The sequence below is a fragment of the Tachypleus tridentatus genome, chromosome 2 (assembly GCF_004210375.1).
Source record: "Tachypleus tridentatus isolate NWPU-2018 chromosome 2, ASM421037v1, whole genome shotgun sequence".
Taxonomy (NCBI): domain Eukaryota; kingdom Metazoa; phylum Arthropoda; class Merostomata; order Xiphosura; family Limulidae; genus Tachypleus; species Tachypleus tridentatus.
In genome coordinates, this window is record NC_134826.1 from 152,951,526 (window position 1) to 152,962,922 (window position 11,397).

General features: G+C 29.9%; 1 pseudogene across 1 annotated transcript in view; it reads right to left on the minus strand.

Moving 5' to 3' along the window:
* The window catches only part of LOC143245388 (spectrin alpha chain-like), a 38,049-nt pseudogene that overhangs the window by 24,839 nt on the left and 1,813 nt on the right, over positions 1-11,397 (minus strand). Inside the window, exons 2-8 of the transcript XR_013025616.1 lie at positions 9,636-9,737; positions 8,872-9,015; positions 8,220-8,330; positions 5,057-5,134; positions 3,381-3,536; positions 2,280-2,422; positions 648-822 (exon numbers count right to left, since the gene is read on the minus strand). The product of XR_013025616.1 is annotated as a spectrin alpha chain-like (transcript). The remainder of the gene's footprint in view (positions 1-647; positions 823-2,279; positions 2,423-3,380; positions 3,537-5,056; positions 5,135-8,219; positions 8,331-8,871; positions 9,016-9,635; positions 9,738-11,397) is intronic.

Below are 11,397 nucleotides of genomic sequence, written 5' to 3' on the forward strand. Positions count from 1 at the left end.
ACTTCCCAAATGTTTTGATTACCGTATGGTAGTGCTTCCCAAATGTTTTGATTACCGTATGGTAGTACTTCACAAATGTTTTGATTACCATATGGTAGTGCTTCACAAATGTTTTGATTACCGTATGGTAGTACTTCACAAATGTTTTGATTACCATATGGTAGTACTTCACAAATGTTTTGATTACCATATGGTAGTGCTTCACAAATGTTTTGATTACCGTATGGTAGTACTTCACAAATGTTTTGGTAATATTCTAGGAAATATTTTATTAGATTATTAGCAAATGCAATCATGTTATTACCTAATACAGTTACACAAAATTTTTAAGAATAAACTGAAATTAAAAAGTATCAAAGATATGGGGAATGGATCTATAAAACGTTGTTCCACTTAAGACTAAATAGCCATTCCTATGTAAGCCACCACAACCCCAATTTATAAATTTATGATGCTAACTGTATAAAAATATCTGAAACAACAGGCCAGACATTTGTTAAGCTTTAGTTCAGTATACAATATAATAATCAATTAGGTATGTATTACAGAAATATAATCAGAAACGTAAAGATTAATCTTTCTACAATTTTTCCCATAAATAAAAATCTCTTTTGAAAATGATAATAATTGTAATAAAGTTTACAAACTTTGCCATTATCTTCTGAAAGAAGCTGTCCCTCAAGTTCAGACAACCAAATTTCAATGTCTTCAATTCCACGGTTAAACTGTTGCTCAGCCGACGCTTCTTTCATTTTGGTTCCCTTTTTGGCAGTTGCTTCAGTCAAGGACTCCCACAAATCAACAATCTCACCCATTCTTTCACTGATAAGCATATTGTATAATTAATGATAAATGTGATGTGCAGCAATACGTATAACATTTTTAATTAATAAATTTTCTTAAACAAGATTTAAAAGACTTTGTGCTGTTCTGCGATATGAGTATTTACGGATTCTTTTCCCTGTAAATATGGTTTTATATATCTGACAGCTACAAATAATTGAGTATGTACTGTCTGGATCACAAGATCAATGTTCTAGCAGCTTCTAGACCTAGGAATGTAAAAAGTTGAAAAAGAACAGCATTAATCAATGAAGATTCATCGTACATATTGACTGTGAAAACATTCCTGGGGAGACTTTTTAGTTTCTTCTTGCAACAGTCTCATCATTTCACAAAAAAAACAAACAGTGTACTGTAAATATATTCATAGCTAGTAGGAAAAGAACTAGATGTCTTTTTAAACGTCTTGTTTCTTGAGATAAATTACCCATTTGATTCATAGAAATGGAACTTCAACATGCTATAGGGTTAACATTGAGTTATATCAGACTCAATTGTTACAACCGAATTATTTATATTTCTTTTTAAAATTTAAAAGATTTACATGAGGATCTATTTGAAAATTTGATATTGAACTACTACCTTTATATGCAAAAACGGCTCGTTTGGGCTGAGAAAACACTTTACATAGAAGAGCGAACAACGTTTCGACCTTCTTCGGTCATCGTCAGGTTCACTGACGATGTAAAGTGTTTTCTCAGCACAATGTAAAGTGTTTTCTATGTAAAGCCCAATGTAAAGACGATGTAAAGTGTTTTCTCAGCCCAAACGAGCCGTTTTTGCATATAAATTTCTCAACAAGTGGGTTTCTCGTCATCACTGAACTACTACCTGTTCCAAGCTTTATAGACTGTTTATGTGATTACAACCTCCCCCCTTTATCTGTAATTAACTTCACCTCTTAAATACTATTAGAAATTTCTTTGAATTTCTATAAGCTAGATGTATAAACATTTACTAAATAGTATGTAAAACATTTCACAGTATTTGTAAAATAAAACAGTTTATATTTTAATATATAGAGTGTAAACGACAATGAAATAATTTCAATAAAAAGTAAAGCATAAAAAATGAAGTAGCTGTTGAATGAAATAGACATTAAAGACTTTAACAGAAAAACACTAAACGTACTACTACATGTAAAAGCTCACAGACAGCAATCAATATTACATAATATTCATGGACTATTGAGCTACTAACACTGTATACTCATTTGAATGTATTCAAAGATTATGGTTTTATCAGCATACATATATGTATCTAGCTGTTCTGGACTTTTCTGCATCGTGTAAACGTCTTTGTATCTAGCTGTTCTGGACTTTTCTGCATCATGAACACATCTCTTTGTATCTAGTTGCTAGAGTTATGTACGTAACATATTAATTCAATAGTTGTTTAGAGAAACTGCTAACACTAGCAACAAGTAAGTGACTTACTTTATTCTTACTGATGCGTAATGGTTACTGTCAATAAGTTCTTGTCCTGTACTTGTGATTTCATCAACCCTGCTGTTATTAGCATTCACTTCTTGTTCAAAGTTCTGATGTTGCTGAACTTTTCCATTTAGATTCACTGGGTCCTGAAAATTCAAGTTCAGGGTAAACCTAAATTTGTCCAAAGGTTAGAGATATTACCCTTTGTTGTTATCATATAATGTACAAGAAACAGAAAATTTATTTTAAATATGAAGATGTAAGGACTTACTTTACATAAAATTTATGTAAACAGTTTTAAGTTAAACATCTCCTTTAATGTCATCATTTTACAAAACTCTAAAAAAGTAACAGAACAACAAACACAAAAAAGTAGTTGAAAATAATTTTGTTACTATGCAAATTCTATGTACAATAAATAATTTTAATACAACTGCATGATAAGCAAGCCTAAAATCTCCAAAAATATTTTAATAATTATTCAAATTATCCTTTTCATTGTTTGTTAGTTTTTGAATTTTGCACAAAGCTACATGATGGCTATCTACACCAGCCATTCCTAATTTAGTAGTGTAAGACTAGAGAGAAGGCAGCCAGCCAGTTATCACCACCAACTGCAAACTCCTGGACTACTCTTTTAATAATGAGTAGTGGGATTGACCAATTAAATTATAATGCCTCCACAGCTGAAAGGGAAAGCATATTTGGTGTGATGGGGATTCAAACTTGTAACCTGAGGGTCAAATGCTATGGATGAGCATAAATTATCCTTTTAAAGTCTTTTAAGGCATTAATTAAAATTTATTTCTGTGAAGTTGAATTTGTAAAAATTATAAAACACAAACTAATTCCTAACTTGTAATGGTGAATTAGAATTGGTTCTCTTCCATCCAGCATTCTCTCAAGGTTGATAATACTTTGTTAAAATAAATACATAAATAAACTAGGCATCACTAAGTCTTAAATTCATTAACATAAAAATTAGCAATAGACTGTTCACACTTTTTTCTCCTGGAAAACTGTCACCCATGGGGGTCAAAGCAGAGCATTTGTTTAAAGAACTACGTTGACAGAACAACACAAAACAACTGAAAAAGGTTTTACCAGGTAACTGTCATCCATGGCAGTTTTCAATTTTTCACTAATCCACCCCTTTGTTTCATCACAGTCTCGTTCAAATTGCTGAAGACGATATGAATCTTCTAACATCGTACGACGATAGCTCCACTTATCCTGGAGCGCTTGCCGACCTTCTAGTAGCTGAAACGATAACAGTAAAACTAAAATTATTCAAATACAAAGATTTATCTAAGTGAAAATTGAGTTATCTAGCTTTATTATGAAATACATAAGTTACAACGATTTTTTCCAATAATACATAAAATGTTTTCTGACTTAATCACCACAGATTTACTAACATTAAATTTTTCATATAAAATAAACAACTATTAAACTACAACTATGCAATTGTCCCTTTCATTTATGGGTATTAAAAATCATGTCCCTCAAAATGATTATATTTTAGTACAATTGTAGAATGCAATGAAAAGTGTAATTTTATAAATTTATTTTTTACATTAAAGTAAAATTTGAAAGTCTGGATGACATAAATACAAGTCTATAAGTTCTATTACATATACAAATATTCAACTGATCTAACTTACCACTGCTCTTCTTTGTGCTACATCATCTGACGCATAATGTTGACCTTCTATAAGTTCTATTACATATACAAATATTCAACTGATCTAACTTACCACTGCTCTTCTTTGTGCTACATCATCTGACGCATAATGTTGACCTTCTATAAGTTCTATTACATATACAAATATTCAACTGATCTAACTTACCGCTGCTCTTCTTTGTGCTACATCATCTGACGCATAATGTTGACCTTCTATAAGTTCTATTACATATACAAATATTCAACTGATCTAACTTACCACTGCTCTTCTTTGTGCTACATCATCTGACGCATAATGTTGACCTTCTATAAGTTCTATTACATATACAAATATTCAACTGATCTAACTTACCGCTGCTCTTCTTTGTGCTACATCATCTGACGCATAATGTTGACCTTCTATAAGTTCTATTACATATACAAATATTCAACTGATCTAACTTACCGCTGCTCTTCTTTGTGCTACATCATCTGACGCATAATGTTGACCTTCTATAAGTTCTATTACACATACAAATATTCAACTGATCTAACTTACAGCTGCTCTTCTTTGTGCTACATCATCTGACGCATAATGTTGACCTTCTATAAGTTCTATTACATATACAAATATTCAACTGATCTAACTTACCGCTGCTCTTCTTTTGTGCTACATCATCTGACGCATAATGTTGACCTTCTATAAGTTCTATTACATATACAAATATTCAACTGATCTAACTTACCGCTGCTCTTCTTTGTGCTACATCATCTGACGCATAATGTTGACCTTCTATAAGTTCTATTACATATACAAATATTCAACTGATCTAACTTACGCTGCTCTTCTTTGTGCTACATCATCTGACGCATAATGTTGACCTTCTATAAGTTCTATTACACATACAAATATTCAACTGATCTAACTTACCGCTGCTCTTCTTTGTGCTACATCATCTGACGCATAATGTTGACCTTCTATAAGTTCTATTACACATACAAATATTCAACTGATCTAACTTACCGCTGCTCTTCTTTGTGCTACATCATCTGACGCATAATGTTGACCTTCTATAAGTTCTATTACATATACAAATATTCAACTGATCTAACTTACCGCTGCTCTTCTTTGTGCTACATCATCTGACGCATAATGTTGACCTTCTATAAGTTTGGTGGCAAATTCATCAAGAGCCTGTAAAATATACATTCTTTCTATCATACACACAGAAAGTATACACAGAGTTTAGCTCTTCCTACTAAACAATAGTTTCAGTTTAGCTTGAATATATATACAAAATTTTAGAAAATGAAACTTTGTTCTGACTAAACTTTTATCAGTTTGGATTCATTATGGGATAAATACTATATTTCAGGAAAATCCTAATTTAAAACAACCCAGTTCTAGTTCATAATTGTTGAACTTTCTGAAACTAGATGTTCAAAGTTAGCAAGAAATTCTAATGTGGTGACTAAGTTTGCTACCCTTGTATAGACCACGTAGTTTAAGTGTTTGTAACAGATCTTAATATCAGTATTTCTGGGGTACTTATTCTTCAAAATAAAAACATTCAGGGAATGACAAAAAGTTGAGGTTATTTAAAAAATACAGTTGTTTATGGGATGCTATATGATTCTTGTATATTGTACAATACCATGTCATGAAATCTATAGAAAAGGAATTTACTTTAAAGGAACAAATGAGAGTTTTCTTTGAAATAACAAAAATGTCAAATATTAAAATATATCAATGCAGATATTTCATTGTATATAGCATTCAACATTTCAACTAATCATATTGCTATATACACATGTGTGGATTCTGGTGGGAGTATAGGTCATATTCTCAATTGGACAGATGTTAAAGAATGTTGGACAACATCTCATATGATCATAAAAATCACACTTGTATTAATTGTAAGTTATATTACTACACGTCATATGTTAAAGAAAGCGAGGCAACATCTCATAATCACAAACTTACTTGTACTAAACATAAGTTATATTACTTCAAGTTGTATGTTAAAGAATGTGGGTCAACATCTCACATGATCAAAAACCTCACATTTGAAGTAATATAACTTACGCTGGGTACAAGACACATGTTAAAGAATGTGGGTCAACATCTCACATGATCAAAAACCTCACATTTGAAGTAATATAACTTACGCTGGGTACAAGACACATGTTAAAGAATGTGGGTCAACATCTCACATGATCAAAAACCTCACATTTGAAGTAATATAACTTATGCTGGGTACAAGACACATGTTAAAGAATGTGGGTCAACATCTCACATGATCAAAAACCTCACATTTGAAGTAATATAACTTATGCTGGGTACAAGACACATGTTAAAGAATGTGGGTCAACATCTCACATGATCAAAACCTCACATTTGAAGTAATATAACTTACGCTGGGTACAAGACACATGTTAAAGAATGTGGGACAACGTCTTGCATGATCATGAAACTCACATTTGTACTAAACATAAGTTACAATACTTCAAATCATATGTTAAAGAATGTGAAACATCTCATATAATCATAAAAGTCACATTTGTACTAAACATAAGTTATATTATTTCAAGGCATATGTTAAAGAATGTGCAACATTATCTCATATGATCATAAAACTCACACTAAACATGAGTTATATAACTACAAGTATTATTGATCATTTTGTTACTTCTTATTCAGACTATGATCAGTACATTCTCAATCCTAAACCAATACAATCCAAGGTGACTTTATTTTCAAATGTAAGTAATTAAAAACAAAATGAAAATTCCACGCTTGTGTCTTATAACCTATATTTAATTAAACTAAATAACGTATAGTTGACATTAGCAGTTCTCAAACTGGATGGATATGGCACAGTATGTATCTTGTCAGACATAAAACAGTTTTATAAAATTAAACTAAATAACGTATAGTTGACATAAGCAGTTCTCAAACTGTGTGGATATGGCACAGTATGTATCTTGTCAGACATAAAACAGTTTTATAAAATTAAACTAAATAACGTATAGTTGACATCAGCAGTTCTCAAACTGTGTGGATATGGCACAGTATGTATCTTGTCAGACATAAAACAGTTTTATAAAATTAAACTAAATAACGTATAGTTGACATAAGCAGTTCTCAAACTGTGTGGATATGGCACAGTATGTATCTTGTCAGACATAAAACAGTTTTATACTTCTTTACTGAAAGTTTTGTAGTTATCTCATTTAAACTTCATATTACTGTGTACTGGTGTTAATGGTACAGTGGATTTTGTTTACACGTGCACATATGTGGCATCAAGCACTTCAAGGGAACAGAGAAGCCTCTCTAAGAAGAATATCTAGAGAAACTCAAGCTGTGCATCAAAATCAAAAATGAAAACCAGTAAGAGTGGTAATTACAGTTGAGATATCTCAAGAACAAATTTTAGAGTTATGTAATAAAACTTAACAGAACACAAGAACATTATAGCAAACTTCAAATTAACCGCTAGAGGAGAAACCAATCATAATATCCATATATCATAAAAATAATGTCATGATCCATGAGAGCACATGACTTCCTGAAAGATAAAGGATGGATCTAAAGTTAGTTTTTTTCAGAGGGGGGTGGTTTATACAGTAGCTATAGAGGACCTAATGATCCTAAATTTGGTGCAAAGCTCCATACAACAGAATAAATGTGATTAATTGTTTTCTTTGGAAAACATAGAAACTGCAAACAAAAGGCTTGGAAGTCAGTTATTTTAAGATATTTCTACGTCTTTGAATCTCCAAAATTAACAACAAATCTATACAATAAGAAAATGTTATAAACAAACATTGAATAGCAAGCCCCATACTGATGTTTAATATCACAAAGAACTTAATTAAAAGAAAAATATTGTTATAAAACCTGTCATTTCACATACACACAGACCAGCTTTCCATGGAAAATACTTTTAAAAAAACCTGTCAATTCACACACACACACACACACACACACAGACCAGCTTTCCACAGAAATTTAAGATGAAATTATCTGAATAAGATTCATCAAAGAGTAATTTCACTAATAATGTAGTTAACCGAGGAAAATTTTCAATTTTTAAAAATATTTTAAAAACTTACTCCTGTATGAATGCAAGATTTTAACATAAACTTTATACTTTGACCAATATGTGTGATATGTATACAAATTGTGATGTTAGAGTAGTAAGTCTTAATTTTTAATTTGAATATGTGAGTATGAGAAACCAGATGTGATCAACTTCTGTAGAGACAACACGTACTTTGATCTTCTCTTCCTGGGCTGCCAATGATTTCTCAAAATCCTCATGTTTCTTGATCAAAGCTTCTACTGAATCCAAAGAATCACCCAAGTCTTCATTTTCCAAAAATGCCTAAAAGAAACAAATTGTAATAAACCATTTTATAACAACATGAAAAAATTGTAATAAACCATTTTATAACAACAATAATCCAACATTTTATCTTCTTTACATTTTACTGCATCCCATGCAACCTCGTAACTTTTGCAAAATAAAGTTACTGATATTTATAGTGAATTATACTTTATTATTTACTTTTCAAAAAGAATTATTATAATAAATAAAACATTAAATTATATACACCACTTTTATAAAAACTTTTAAAAGACAAAGTATGGAAATAACAGAGTTTATGGTGATGAAAACAACTTGTAATGATACCATTTAAGGCTCACTGTGAATGTTTCCGTTTGATCTGTATTAATTTCATTATTGATATATAATGCTGATTTTATCAACTATTCACAATCAATGTAATTTATAGGACTATAAATACCGATTTATAAATGAATAACTGTGCATGTATATAAACACACGAGCCATAAAGCAATTTCACTGAAGTTACCAGTAAGTTATGTATAACAGAAAAACAATAAAAATTTAAAATCTTTACACAAACATTTTGTTTGGCCATCCAAGTATCAGCCTGCTCCGTGTCACGGTAAAATAGCTGAAGATCCATACACTGCTCATACAGAATTCGACGTTCTTCCCACAAGGAAAGAAGTGACTGCTTTTCATTAGCTAATGTAAGAAGCTGGACATAAAATAACAGGAGTCAAACACTGGATTCTATACAAAATTACTTTACAAAGTCATACGTTACATTTTTTCAAAAAGTTTGCAAATGAAGGTAAAAGGAAGGTGTACATTTAACAATATATATGTATAGAAAGGACTTAATAAAAGTCTCCTACGTGCCTACTGGTTAATTCACATAAAAACTTGTCTACTTAGATCAGTGCTTGTCAAATTCACTCTGTGGCCAGTAATGTACTTTCCTATAACCTTTATTTATTTCATTGATAAAGAAAAGAGAAAGAAATCAGTTGAAGATACTGAACTATTTCAAAATATTCTAATCAAGAAAACTACAAATATTGATTTTATAACTGATAATTCAATTATCTGAATGACTGAAGAGATAGTATGATCTCTCCTTCAAAGATATATGGATGAATTTGAAATAGATAAACAAGACAAAAACTAATTAATACATGTGAAATATCACATGCTGGATGATATTCTATAAGAATGTAATATTAACCAAAAGATAAAAAATTATATACATTCATATTTGAACACCACAAATACTGGTTTTATACTGTTTCTCCCTACACATATTAATTCAAAATCAAACCCAGTACTTGACTTTACCTTTTCTTTTACTTCGTCAGATGCTGAGTGTTTCTCATTCAACAATCTCTGACCTGCTTCAGTGGAAGCATGGAAACTGTCTTCTCGGGCATCAATTTCACCCTGTCATAAAAAATTAAATATTATTTTCCATTCTTTTAAATAAAGTATATATATATATTTATTAAATAAAACCTGACAAACAATCTACAAGTTATTAATTTTGTGCACAGTAGGCCCAGGGCAAAATTACGGCCTGTGCAGAAATTGCATTCAACCCCTGCCTCTGAAAACTTCACAAGAACCACTAATTGCAACATCAGTTTTGGTGCCCCTTGGAGTGAGCACTTTATGTAGGGACACAAGTCACCTACTCCAAGGGTTAACCCTAATTTTGTTGTAAATTTTAAGATGATTTTTGATCACAAATTAAAAATCATTTTTAAACTAGTAGCCTTTGTTCTAATCAAAATAAATTCAGTTTCACACTGTTTATTAAAACACTTATCATGACTGAGGCTTATTTTGCAGAAGAATTATTATAAACAGTAATATTTGAAGTTTTTGTTTTAAAGAAAAGTTTATCCCAGCATCTCATTAAATAAAAATATATTAGATAAAATGATACATAATGTTTTTTTTTCCACATACTTATTTCTAGATTGTAGAATGGAAACAGTTTAATTCACCAATAGAGAAAAATATTAAATAAATTTTATTTATTCCCACACATATAATTAATTATGAGGATTGAACCATTGTATTATATACCAAAAATCAGGATGATCACAGTACAGGGAAAGGAAACATTTAACACTATAAAACTTATGTTTTGTTTTTGATCTTTATTTTGAAGCACCATAAAACAAAGTCTACGTTTTACATTCATAGACTGACGAAGTTGTAATAAAAATAAACCATAAAATATTATTTTCGAGGGAAAGATTAAAAAATCGATTTATATATATATGGAAATGCTGCAATTTTGGTTTAGTAACAATAATATGAAAAAATATTTCCTTGTGAAACATACTGTTATATAAAGGTAATTACATATAATTTTAAAATAGCAAATACACATATTCACGTACTGAGATGGTGCATTTATATTTACCTAGAAACTAACTTCAAAACTTTTGCTCCCTTTCAGGTAAAATATGGTTATATCATTCACATCATGCCAAAAATAAATTCATTATAATTAAATAAAAACCAATATGTGGTTATATCATTCACATCATGCCATATATAAATTTATTATAATTAAATAAAAAACAATATATGGTTATATCATTAACATCACGCCATATATAAATTCATTATAATTAAATAAAAACCAATATATGGTTATATCATTCACATCATGCCATATATAAATTCATTATAATTAAATAAAAAACAATATATGGTTATATCATTCACATCATGCCATATATAAATTCATTATAATTAAATAAAAACCAATATATGGTTATATCATTCACATCATGCCATATATAAATTCATTATAATTAAATAAAAAAACAATATATGGTTATATCATTCACATCATGCCATATATAAATTCATTATAATTAAATAAAAAAAAATATATGGTTATATCATTCACATCATGCCATATATAAATTCATTATAATTAAATAAAAACCAATATATGGTTATATCATTCACATCATGCCATATATAAATTCATTATAATTAAATAAAAACCAATATATGGTTATATCATTCACATCATGCCATATATAAATTCATTATAATTAAATAAAAACCAATATATGGT